Genomic DNA, 14,312 nt, shown 5'->3' with positions numbered 1-14,312 from the left:
GCACTTTACAAATATTATCTCATTTGATCTTCATAACAACCCTGAGAGGTTGGTGTTATTAACTTCATTTTTACAGTTGAGAAAATTGAGGCAGAGATTAAGCGATTTATCCAGAGTTACAAAGCTAGTAAGAGATAGGAAACTTCCATTATCTCTATCTAGCAAGAGGAAATGGAAATTAGTACTGGTATAAAACAAAACCTACAAGTTTTCCATAGTGTCATTTATGAAGTGTTCATTCTCATGGTGATAAATTATTTTTGTGTATAAACTGTGAGATGTGTGTATCTGTTTTAAGGTTTCCATTAAAGTTGATACTTTGTTCCTATTTCTGTAGGTTGCCATATTATTTTTCACACCAAATGAACTGAAAATAGGTGTTTTATTTGTCCCAACCTCCCTGCCACCTAGGTTTTATGATAATTAGATCAGGTGCTTCCTCTAAGCCACATAATAGCAGATAATAGGACTTATGAAGAAAGATGGAAAAGAGAGAGAGAGAGAGAGAGAGAGAGAGAGAGGAAAGAGGAAAAGAAAAGATTTTTTAAAAAATTCTTAAAACCTGAAAATAATAAACAAATATCAACTATCATTGTTGTTTTTGGAAGAATTCTGACTTCTTTAAAAGTTTTATCTAGGTGCTATTTCCTAAAAAGAGACATTTCTTTCAGCTGGTGGTTTCAGCCCCTATAACAGTATCCTTTATTTATTCAATATTTATCTAGTACTTTCTACTTTATGTATATCATCTCCTCTCTTATAATGAAGGGACTGACTGTTCAATTGTATTTTTTTCTTTAGCACAGTGACTGAAATTAAGTACTTGATAAATATTTGTTGACTGGTTATTATTCATTTTGTAGAAATAAATACCATATTGAAATATTATTAGCATTTCTATTTTGTTAATTGTCAGTTTTATGGTTATAACCAATAAAAAATAATGTGAATCTTGTTTGTCAGTCAAAAAAAAATTTATGAAGTGCCTACTATGTGCCAAGTACTGTGCTAAATGAAGAAAAAGTAAAGAAAGGCAAAAGACATTCCCTGACTTCAAAGAGTTCCTAGTATAATGGAGAAAATAATTATGTAGCCAACCATAGCCAAACAAAATACACAAAGGAAAGATTTAGGGTACTCTCAGGATGAAAGTATTTGAATTAAGAAAGTTTAGGAACTGATTTTTGCAAAACATGAAATTTTGTCCAGGAATTGAAGAAAGTCATGGAAGCAAAACGGTGGAAATGAAAACCAAGAATATTCCAGGCAAGGGGAATAGCCATGGAAAATAAATGCTCCAAGTCTACAGATAGAATGTGTTGTTCCAATGACAAGGAAACCAGTGTCAGGAATTTGTAAACCAGAACACTTAAGAAATTATTACAAAAATATGTTCTTCAACTCAGTCACCAAGAAGATATGATCAAAAATACTCCCAAGGCCTTGATGACATTGATAAACTGAATTCTACTTGCAAATTGCATAGCTAATAAAAATAGCAATTATGTAAATACAATTTATTGATAATAAATGTAAATATTGTAATGCCAACTCAGTCTTCTGCATTTTCATTGTGACATGGTAATGACATTGGATTGATTTCTCTAGGGCTATGAAAAAAGAGACAATCTCTGACAGGTTATAATGAAAGAATGTATGCATACCACTTAGCAAATCTTAGAGGAAAAACAAAAAGCACTATTGAAAAGCCAGTTGCTGGCACTATTATTAACAAGAACAATAGCTAGCATTTATATAGTACTTTGAGATTTACAAAGTGCTTTTTCCATATTATATCATTTTCTCCTCACAATAACCCTCAAAAGCAGATGGTATTATCCTTTTTTTTTTTTTTTTTTTTTTACAGATAATGAAATTGAGTCCCAGATATATAAAATGAGTTTTCCAAGATCATAGTCACTAAGTATCTAAGTATAGATTTGAATTCAAGTCTTTCACACTCCAGAGGTCTATCTATTGTTCACTTAGTTGCCTATTATAGTTATTACTATTACCTTATTACATTGCTCTTACTCATATATATATGTGTGTGTAAATACACACATATAGAGATTATATAATTAGTTAATTTTATTTTTAAATGATATTGGATTATAAGGTCTTTTACAAATCTAAGATCCTATCATTCTTTATTATGGGCAGCTAAGTTGCATGGTGGATAGCATGCCAGGCCTGGTATCAGGAAAACTCAGCTTTCTGTGTTCAAATCATAAACTGTGCAATTCTGGGCAAGCCATTTAAACCTGTTTGCCTCAGTTTCCTTAACTGTATAATACGCTAGAAGGGAAATTACAAACCATTTCAGTATCTTTGTCAAGAAAACCACAAAAGGGGTCATGAGGATTCAGATACAACATGATTATCTAACATCCCATGACTGACTTAACTAAATTTGATAAGATTCATTACTATAAGACTAATCGCCAAGTAATAACATATACTATAGAAACTCATAAAAATGACATCATGAGGTATAATTTTCAGAGCATCCATGGTCTCTTGAAGTAAAGTAGGCATTTAGTAGTTTATGGTACCAAACACTTTTATCTATCTTGCACAATTTGATAAGAAAGCAAATGGATGGTACAGTGAAGAGAACACAAGACCTGGAAACTAAAAAAACAAAAAAAAAAAACAAAAAAAAAAACTAAATTCAAAAATCTAGCCTAGGCACTTGCTATCTCTGAACTTTAGCCACTCAACCTTTGTCTACCTCAGTTAACTCATCTTTAAAATGGGGAAGGAATGGCATCTCCCTCCCAGGGTCATTATGAGAGTCAAATTTGATATTTTTTTTTTGTAAAGCACTTTATAAATCTAAAAATGCCATATAAATTCTATATGATCATGATGATGAAAAAAGCTCGTGATGAGCTTTAAAGGATAGATATTATTTTCCTCATTTTGCAAATAAGGAAACTAAGACTCTGAGAAGCGTATCCCAATGTCAAATAGCTAGTAAATGGAATCTCTTAGATTGCAATGTTAGTATTTTGACGTCCAGTTGATTGTGATTTTCACTGCATGATGCTACCATTTATGAATGCAGTTCAGATCAAGTTAAAATTCAGTCTTGTATAAGTAAAACTGTATTTCACATAATAGCTCATATTCTCAGCAGTCCATAATTATGGGCATAATTAATGCTTCTAAGGAGACGTGAGAAATATTAATCTGGAGCGAGAGAAATATTAATCTGTTGTGAGAGAGGCGAAAAGGGCTTGACCAGAATGTCATAGGCATATCAGAAATTATACAAGAAGTAAGTTCATCTACCCAATAAACTCATTCTTCTTTCCCAAATATGATCCTAGGGTTGTTAGAACTCCCAAGATATCTCACCATAGTAAACAACAAGCAAATTTAAACTTGTTTCAGCAGCAGGATGGAGTTAAAGAAAAATTCCCCTAACACAAAATTTCTGAACTTCTGCATATGTAAAGATAGATGTGGGTCCTGAGGGATACATTCTGTGAAATGTGCTTCGAGAGCTTGGTGTAATACATGGTGATTGATGGAAGCAATGTGACGGGGTTTGCAGGAATATTGCATAAAAATTAATGGAAGGCTGCATTCCAAATGAGACCTCAACTGTAGTTAGAATTAGGGGTAAATAGTGATACTCTAATTTGTTTTAATAGCGATCCCCAAGATAGTTCCTTAACAATCCTTCCATTAAAGCTATTCTAACAAGATATCACTTTTGGGTCCCACTAAGAAGCCTAAGTAGCATTATATACACGGACTTCATTTCATGATGAAGGGAAATATTGTCAGAAGAGAAAAAGGAAGTTCTCTTCAAAGTCACTAAAGTAATAATATGACAGAAAGGCACATTTCCAATAGGAGAGCACTAAAGGCCTGTCGAGCTCCTCTCTGTTGAAAGGCATATAACCACTTTTAACCTGTAGCTCCTATAGCAAAAAAATAGTCTTCCCATTGCTAAATTTTTGTCTCTGTTAAAGAAAATGGTATGCAAGACTGTTTGAGTATATTAGGGCTGCTGTGAGAATTTGCATGAGGCAGGGAAGAGGAGAAGCAGCTTAGAAAATGCCTAAATGGATTTAAGGTTTGTCTCACATTATACTCCCTCCCCCAACAGCCCGCCCAACCCCTGCTCACAGTCAGCTACCAAATAAACACACTTATTCTTTTCATTTTTAGCAAGCTCAATTCCCATCAAAACTATGCTATCCACATTTAGAGTAAGACCTCCAAATCTACATCATAACTCAAAATTCTAGCCTACATCTGTGAAGTCACCTCAAAGCCTTGCTCCTTAATGGGACAGCCCTCTACAACAAACACAGCTTTGTAATCAATAGTATTCTATTATGCAAATTAATTCAAGCATATTATATTCCGTGTGTGTGTCTCATCATTCAACACTGAGCTGTGCTCTGTCTCCAAATCAAATCCACGGAATTAGCTTCATCTACAAAAACAATGCCCAAAAGGAGAAAGAAGTCTGATATGACAAACTTAATAATATGCCCCTTCTCTGTTTTAGGGACCAGAGTGGCTGCCTTTAAGAACAGACATCTCCTTAGTAGCTGAATATGCAAATGATGCTGTGAAGAGGGTCATTTCATGGGATGCTGTTCTTTGACTTCCACCAAGTTCAAATGCCCAGCATCTGTTATGGTGGCTGTAGTGTTTAATGAGCTGGCCAAATTAAGAGTCTGGAAATGTGAGACCGCCCAGTCTATAAGGGTGCTGTGAAAACTATCCGAAACGGGATCTCTTTGCTACTGATGGTTTACCCGCCATAGTGGGAGCTGCAAAGGATTTTCTGAATCAGAAATTGCAAGGATTAAAGAAAACTCCTCATGAGTACTAAGAAAGAGATCCTTCTTCTGGGCCATTCTGGCTAGATACTATGTAATATTTGGGATATATGTTATGAGAATACATTAGGAAGTCCAAGTGCTTCAGTGAAGAAAGTTGATTTAAAATCAAAGGTCAAGATTCAAATCCTAGCATTGATATTTATTACTTGTTTTTGTTGCTGTTGAGTTCATTTTTCAGTCAGTCCAACTTTTCATGACCCCATTTGGGGTCTTCTTGGCAAAGATACTGAAGTGGTTTGTCATTTCATTCTCCATCTTATTTTACAGATAAGCAAACTGAGGCGAATGGGATTAAGTGACTTGCACTGGGTCACATAGTAGTAAAAAGCATCCAAGGTTGGATTTGAATTCAGGAAAACGAATTTTCCTGTCTCAAGACTTGGAGCTTCATTCATTCCACCACTTAGCTCAAAGGAAAAGATTTATCTCATATTATGCTCCTTCCCCAACAGCTCCCTCAAGTCCTACACACAGAATCAACACTGTGTACTCAGTCTTTTTATTTCTAGGAAGCTTAATTCCAATTAAAGCTTACCATTTCATCCATTTTACTTTATTCCCTTTTTGCTGTATTTCTGACTTTCTGGATATTAACCATGACTCAAGCTGTATTATTACCCTGGAAATTCTCTTTATTCTTGGTTCTTTCTCACCCTGGAATCTCTTTCCACTTTGTCAATTAATTTCTCTCATTTGGATGTTCATGAGAATATGCCCAGGCCATCCATATTTTCTTGGTTTAATGTACCAAAAATGGTACATTTTTGACTCTGGATTTCACCAAAAATCACACCTGTGGGTGCTCTCCAGTACATTTTTCTATTCCCTTTTATAGTTTGTCTTCTACAGTTAGAATTTCCTGAAAGCAAATTCTATTTTTTCTTTTTGCCTGTGTTTATTTCCCCTAATAAGGTCTTATCTAAGTACCTATCACATAGTAAACACTTAAGTGCTTGTGGCCTTCCATCCCTTCTTCACCTTTAAAGTATGAGTGTATCTGAAGTCCATTCTACATCTCCATTCTACAGGGGGATTAATTCTCAAGTAAGAAGAATTGAAGTGGGTTTTTTGAAGGGCAAAATGTTACACCTTTCACTCAGCTACATTATATCTTGAAGAGCAAGTACTTCTTAAATGTCTCCCACTGATGGGCAACTCACTATTATTTTGAAGGTAATCTATTTTTCTATTAACCATTACTAATTTTATATTATTTTATTATTATTATTATTTGCTGAGACAATTGGGGTTAAGTGACTTGCCCAGGGTTGAACAGCTATATTAAGTGTCTGAGACCAAATTTGAACTCAGGTCCTCCTGATTTCAGGGATGGCATTCTATCCATTGTGCCACTTAGCTGCTCCAACATTACTAATTTTTAACCCATAACCACCACTAATTATACTGAGTGGAGATCAATTTATCTAACTTCCCAGTTTTAGTTCTGTCTTTTGCAGTCGTATAGAAATAGATGGATCCTATTTGGAGCAGTTAGATGGTGCTATATAGAAATCCATCCTCAGATATTTACTACTATGTTTTTGGGGGCAAGTCACTTAACCCCCTTGCCACAGTTTCCACATCTGTAAAATGCTGGAGAAAGTAATAGCAAGTAACTCCAGTATTTTTGCCAAGAAAATTGGGTCATGAAGAGTCTTAAACAGTTGAAATGAAATAACAAAAACAGCAGTTATCCTCTAAGAAAAAGATGGGTAGTTTCTTTAACTGATCCTCATATGGCATGATCTCTGGTCTCACCAACATCCTGACATGTCTCTTTGGACATCTACCAGGCTGTTAATATCTCACCTAAAATTTAGTGTCCAGAGAGAAAAATGTCACACTCCTAATCTTTCCCCTTTCTTAGCTATGGGCATTTTCTTCTTGTCCTTTCTCTGAAATAGGTCTGGCCATGTTAACATTGAAGTTCAAACTATCCTTTTGAACTTATCACATGTTCGGATCCTTCAAACTTGCTCTTATTTGCTGTGGCCTATTCTTATTTCCCTCTCTCTGAACACGTCATTGATGGGAAGTAGCTAGTTGAAGAATTAATCAACACATATTATTGCACCAATTTTATGATGATGGAAACTTAGGGCTACAAAGATTGTCCACATTCACGTAGCTACTTTAGTGATAGATGAAAATCTGAATTTTCTCTCTCCGAGTCCAGGGTTTTTTCCATGAGGCCTCATTGTATGAGTGAATCTCAATGTTTTTTAAAACACAAGTGCCACTAGTTTTAGTTACTTCTAAGGCCTCATGATCATGAAACCTCATGTCATCCAATAGAGAATTATATCAAAGAGAATGGAAATCATTGACATAAAGGAAATACAGCAACTAAATGTCATTTATAAAAGGAGGAACATATCATCTACGCCCAACTCAAGCCATATGATTTTCTTTTTCTCACTGTAATATTTTAAAATGTTAATCATTAAGATGAATAAAATACATTGCCAAGGCAGGAAATAACAGTGTCAGCAGTGTCAACTTTGACTATGAATAACAACTACATATGTGTGTGTGAAAATAGAGGGAGAAAGCATATAGGAAAAGGAAAGCAGAAAAAGGGAAAAAATAAAGCAAATGAACAATAGGAAGAATGAAAAAGGAGGGAAGAAGTGAGAGGGATAGGGAATTGAGAAAGAAAAGAGGGAGAAAGAAAAAGGAAAGGAGAGAAGAAAGGAGGGAGAGAAGAAAAGAAGGGGGTATAAGATAAAGAAAGATTATTTTTTTCTTTGAAGATCTTTTTTTCCTCTGAACTGAAGTACAAAGAGAAAAGATTAGGGCAAAATGTCAGTAATAAACATATGTTTTACATAATGTAATGTTATTTATGACATCAAAGGCCCTGTACCCACTTCCAAATGCCTTACAGCAATAAATAGTATGCACATCTAATAACTAAAACTTTTCTGTTTTTATGAAGAGTAAAGAGCTATTAAATCAATCATTCAGGTTCATCTGTTCCTATGTTATATTGCAGAATATTTTGCATGTTACAGATTAGGAGGAAGGAAAAAGATACATTTTGAAAGTTGTCAGTGATGTGGTCTCCCCTGTTAGACTGGGGACTATTTAGAGAAAGGACTATTTTTGCCTTTCTTTGTATCTGCAGTGATTAGAACAATGCCTGATGTATGATATGTGCTTAATAAATGCTTTTTAACTTGTCTTTCAAGATCCTCACATGTCAAGAGAAATAAGCAACCCTATTGATCATCCAATTCAATCCCAGTATTTTGACATCTGAAGAAAATAAGGACCAAAATGAAGAAAGTTAAAGAATGAATCCATTGCTGACTCTAACAATAAAACATGTCTTCAGAATTCAAGTCAAAGGCTCTGGCCACTAAACTACACTCTCTATTGAAATTATTACCCCCAATAACTAAAGGAGCAAAGGCAAGAAAAAGTACATGGTGACCCAGAGGACAGCTTGAGAGATTGACTGTTAAGTGTTTGAGAAAGGAAGCAATTTGGATACCTTTCCATTTGAGCTGACATCCTGCAGAGAACCACTTTCGATAAATTGCTTCTTTTTTAAGTATAAACAGTCATAGGACGGATCATCAGGAGGTGGTCTTAAGAAAACAACAAGGGAGCTAATGGAGTCTGCTGGCATAATGGCTAAGATAAGGGAAGAGTCTGTTTCAAATAATAATTGCTTAGAGTATTTAGAATTCTGAACGGAAAAGGAACATTTTCCCAAATCCAACCCGTGACCCCAATCCACTTTGGTTCAAACGTATCTTTCTAGTTTAATCAATGTGAGTTGATGACACACTGAAATGAACTAAAGAACAACAGAAATCAAGCTGCTTCCAATTACCATGAGCTTAATATGACCAGATTGCTCCAAGTATTCCCATGGTCCATGCTCTGATCAAAATCTACAGCCTGAAAATTGTTTGTTACTTCTTACTATATACTGAATTTACATATGCCACCCCACACTCCTGGAACCAGCTCTCTATAGCCTGGAATGGAGACAGAAATATGGAGCTGTCTCTTTGTGGGCCTGAAAATTAGTCTATTGAGTCCTATTGCAAACCTGCACAATTTACTTTTTCTCTGCATTCCATTGTCCTTGGTTCAATCAAGTGATTGAACTAGATAATTTTTAAGAGTCTCTGTGTTCAAATGTTGAGTAAGAAATCCTGGGTTGGATTCCTGCTTCCATTAAATATCTGTATGATCTGTAAAGTTGCTTAGTCTGTTTTCTTATTTTCCTGATATGTAACATAAGGAGGTTAGACTTGATCATATTTAAAATCTGCTTTTAATTCTCTCTCCAATACATTGCCAAGTCTTATTGATTGTATCTTTCTCACATTTCTTCTGCTCTGAAACTGCCATCATGTTGATGCGACTTTCTTGGACCACAGCGACTTCCTGAACTGGCTTTCCCACCTCAGTCCCTTCTTCATTAAGCAAGCAAAGTGATCTTCCTGAAGCATGAGCCATGCATCCAACATTGCTTTCTTGCCTCCTCCATCCCCTCCCATCCTCTCTATAAACTCCAGTGACTCCCAAAACAGCCAACATCAAATTTAGAACCGTCTGCTTTTTAAATTCATTCTTAACCTGAACCTTTTTCATCTTTCAGTTTTCTTAAATTTTATTCCCCTCCAAATACCCCATGATCTAATGATACTGGCTTCCTTTCTGTTCCTCACACAAGACACTCCATCTTCCAATTCTGGCCACTTTATGTTGGTTATCCTCCATTCTAGTATTCATTAGAATACTTTTCCTCCTTGTCTTTGTCTCCTGGTTTCACTGGCTTCCTTCAAGTCTCAGTTAATCCCATCTCCTTTAAAAAAAAATAACCTTTTCCAGTCCTCCTTAATACTAAACTAATGGTTTCTCTCTGAGATTACTTTCAATTCATGTTAAATATTCTCTTCCCTGCTATTGCCATCCCATGGTGAAGAACCTGTTTTCTTCATACCTGGTCCATGTAGTAATCTGAGAGTTAGTTTTCCTGTCATATCTCTTTATAATCCATTCCATTCTCCCTTCAGATATCAAATTCATATTCCTAATGTGCAAATCTGACCATCAACCCAAATTCAAAATTTTTCAATGGCTACCTACCACTAAACAATCACACAAGCACACACGTGTGTGCATATATATACATCTCTCTCTCTCTCTCTCTCTCTCTCTCTCTCTATATATATATATATATATATATATATATATATATATATCTCCATCTATCCATTTATCTGTATCATTTCCTGTTTGACATCAAAACGTTTCCTAACTTGATCACTTTCTATATTTTCAGTCTTCTCACCTTTTACTCCCCCAAATATACTCTACAATCCAGGTATACTGGCTTCTATGCTGTTCCTCACAAGACGTTTGATCTCTAGACTATGGATATTTTAACTGATTTTATCTCATGAATGGAATATTTTCACTTCTTTTCTCTGCCTTCTGCTTTCCCTTAGTTTTCTTTAAGTCACAGCTAAAATCTTAACTAAGAGAAGTCTTTCCTGAGCTACTTTCAGGCTTGCCCCTTCCATCTATGATTATCACTAGTTTACATGTATGTGTATATATATATATATAAAATCACCAGTTTAGTGCATGTTCTTTTATTTATCACCAAGTTTTTCATATACAAACATACATACATACATATATCTGTATATGTAATAAACTGATAATAATCATAGTGGGATTATTCTACATATATATACACATATCTATATGTATGTATATAATTATATTTAATTTATGCACACATGTGAATATGTTTATAAATAATTTATGTATATGTTATTAATACATGTATATAAATAAGTATGTAAGTATATATGTACATGCATATAATTGTTTTCATATTGTCTACCTAATTATATTTTTTGCCTTTTTTTAATATCTCTAGAGCAACAAAGGCACAAATTAGGCATTTAATAAATGCTTGCTGACTTACTAAATCTTTTGCTCTCTGCCTGTTAACATTTTCCCCCTCCCTTCAAATGTTTTCTTCACTAAAGGTAAATAGCCAAAGCATAATTATGCTCATTTTACAAATGAAGAAAATGAGAGTATGAGGAAGTAAATGGCTTTCTTGTGATCATACACAGTATGACTATATGCTATTCATACTAATGATTCTCACAACCAGGATTTAAACTTAGATCTCTGTTTACTTTTAGTTCAGTCCCCGTTCCATTAAAATGTACTGCCTTCCAGACACATGAAAATATTTTAGATTAAAGCAAGCAAACAAAAACCTGAGTCCTAGAGAAAGACATTTTTTTTTTTCTGGAAGTGCCATAGATAGCAAGTACAGAGCTATGACTTGACCCCAGGGTTCCTGCCTCCCTGCTCAGTTTCTTTCTACTGTGTATAATAATCTCTAAAAGTTTCCTGAAGTAGACAAAAACACTCTTTACCTCTGAAAAATGTTCCTTGTACATTGTTCCCCTGAAATGAGAATAGTCAAGAGTATATTATAGGCCTTTCATTGCCTGCTGCTATCCTGGAGGACTTAAATCAACATAGAGGACTCCTGGAAGAAGGAGCCCACACAGCAGGCCAAACAAATAGTTCAGATGCAGAGCCTATGCACTCAGTTTATGAGGCTTGAGGTATACTGTTTTTATTCCTCAAAAACTACACCCTGGGGCAGCAAGAAGTACCTGATGATACATCTGTGACAAAACTTCAGGCACGTATCATGTCTGTTACTCTCTAGCCCTTTCCAGGAAAAGCAGAATCACAGAATTTTGGAATGGAAGGGATGGATGTAGAGAGCTTGATCTCCATACTTGAACAAGAAAACATCTGAAAATGGATATGGAGATTTTGTTTGAAAATCTAAAGTGAAGGGGAAATAATTACCTCTAAATAATCCCACTCCACTTTTGAGGTGATGATAATTAAAAACTTAGCTTTGTTTTGCTTCAGTAGTTTGCACTTTTCAATTTCCATCCATTATACCAATTTCTATTCCAGCAGAACAAGTCTATTCCTTGTTCCATAAGATAACCTTTATAGTATTTGAAGGCAGCTAACATCTTCTTTACACAACCCCCTAACACACACACACACACACACACACACACACACACACACACGTTTTCTTTTCTGGGCTTAAGCATCCCTAAATTCTTGAATCAATTGTCTTATATTAGAACTCAAGGCCTTTCACCATTCTTTTTGTTACCCTCTGGATATTCCAGTTAGTCAGTATCTTTTAACTGTGGCATCCCAGACCAAATACAATTCCCTAGATGTATCTTGATTAGAATAGAGCATAGTAAAACAATCACTCTGCTTACCCAATTCATCGTGGTCATCTAGATTTCATTAGCTTTCTTTGTTGCCCTATACATTGCCAACTAACACTAAACTCAGAATCATATTTTTATTTTATACCAAACTTTTAATTTTTTAAGCCACCAAATTAGAAAAGATTTGACCTTGGAGCAAGTGTGATTTAGAAAAGAAGTATATTCACATATTTTTAGAAAACATATCTCTAAGTAAAGTCCTCTTTCCACATTTCTTAGTGTGGAAGAGGACCTGAGTTGTAAAAGAAAAATTAAGACTATCAATCCTACCAAAAATAAGAGAGGGCTGGACTATGGAAAAAGTAAGGAACTGAACAACTATTACTCCAAAATCTAACCTACCAACAGGAAAAAGAGGCTTAAAACAAAGAAGGTGGATATCATATGATTCAAATAATCAGATTTAGATTTGACATGATATCAAAGTGGGAACAGGTTGTGGTTTTGAGATTAGGTTCCTAAGTATTATAGCTGTGCAAAAGTGGAACAACCTCCTCCTTTTAGTCCTTTTCCTCCTGCTGATCCTTTTGTTTTTATTCAAAAGTATTGTATCTTCTCCAATTACATGTAAAGATAGTTTTCAACATTCATTTTTATAAAAATTTGAGTTCCAACTTTTTCTCCTTTCCTTCTTTCCCTCTTCCCTCCTCCTAACAACAGGCAATCTGATGTTAAACAGATTTCCACAGTAGCCTTATTGTTAAAGAAGATTCAGAACAAAAGGGAGCAATCATAAAAAAGAAAAAAAACAGGAAAAAGTGAAAATGGTAATTCAGATTCCAGAGGTCATTCTCTGGATGTGGTCACATTTCCAACACAAGACTCTGGGGTTGTCTTGTATCATTACATTGCTAAGAAAAGCTATATCTATCATAGTTTATCATCACACAGTGCTGCTGTTATGTGCAATAGTCTCCTGGTTCTGCTCACTTTACTCAGCATCAATTCATGAGAGTCTTTCCAAGTTTTTTCTAAAATCCACCTGCTCATCAGGTTTGATAGAACAATTTTGACTCAGGTCTTTATGACTTCAGTTTCTGTGCTCTATCCATTGTACTACCAAGCCCCCTTCAAATATATCAAAACATCATTTCCATGTAATTGGTTCCCTTTGCAGTGTTATACATTTCATCTTATGCACATAAAAACATTCTCTTAAGGAATTCATAAGCTCCAGCAGACTGCCAAAGGTTAAATGTTTAAGAATCGTTAACCCTTTAATAGTTATGACCAACACACACAAAATGATTAAGAGTTTTTATTTATCAAAAATTTATTAACTTTGAAACATAAGGTTTTGCAATGGTCAATGTTGAAAAATCGTTCATTCATATATTTGGAAAATAAAAAGCTTTAAGAAAAAAAAAGAATTTATTAACTGAATGGTAGTTCCTTTGACCTATTGAAGTCATTGCCAATAACACATTTCCAGCAATTCAGTTTTCAATCTGATGTCACATAATAGGGATATGAAGTATTGAATTGGTGGGAGCAAGAGAGCTGATATTCTTCATAAGACTGAGGGGAAAAGTGCCCTTGGTGACTGTCCTGGCTACAGTGGCACCTGAGGACATGAATAATTGATTATGTCAGCATGGTTAAGGCTGTCTTAAGATATTGATTCATAAGGTACAGGATATAATATTATTTTATGGGTAAGAAGTATATGAGCATAGAGCATATTACCTGGTTTGGAGAGAGGATTTTAGGAAGCCAGTATTGTGGAATGAATGCTGAGGGGAACAGGGACAGATCAGATAGAAATCATGGGGCAGTTGCAGAAACCAGGGTGTCAGGTCTGGCACATCCTCCCTTATGCTATTAGTGGGTCATGCAGGAGTGTGTCTGGGTCAGGCTGAGCTGTATCTGCTCCTGCTATTGAGCTCAAACCCATGGTGTATCAACAGAGGGAGGAAATGAGGGTGATGAGTCAGGATTGTTCTAAGACCTGTCTATAACTGCCTACCTAAATATGCCAGATGAGTTTGGTTGTACTTTCTATCCCTAGAGTTCAGGGCCAGTAGGTGGTAACAGTAATGTTAATGTCTAAATCCTGCAAGTTAATGAAAATGTCAAGCAGAGAGATGTGCAGCAGTATCTAAAGAATTAACAGTAT

General features: G+C 35.2%; 1 protein-coding gene across 3 annotated transcripts in view; it reads right to left on the bottom strand.

Annotated features, from left to right (window-relative positions):
- Positions 1-14,312, bottom strand: part of CDH11 (cadherin 11) — a 205,739-nt gene that overhangs the window by 55,987 nt on the left and 135,440 nt on the right. The window lies entirely within an intron of this gene.

This window comes from Sarcophilus harrisii, chromosome 2, assembly GCF_902635505.1.
Source record: "Sarcophilus harrisii chromosome 2, mSarHar1.11, whole genome shotgun sequence".
NCBI classification, from domain to species: domain Eukaryota; kingdom Metazoa; phylum Chordata; class Mammalia; order Dasyuromorphia; family Dasyuridae; genus Sarcophilus; species Sarcophilus harrisii.
This window is presented reverse-complemented; position numbering and strand designations above follow the sequence as displayed.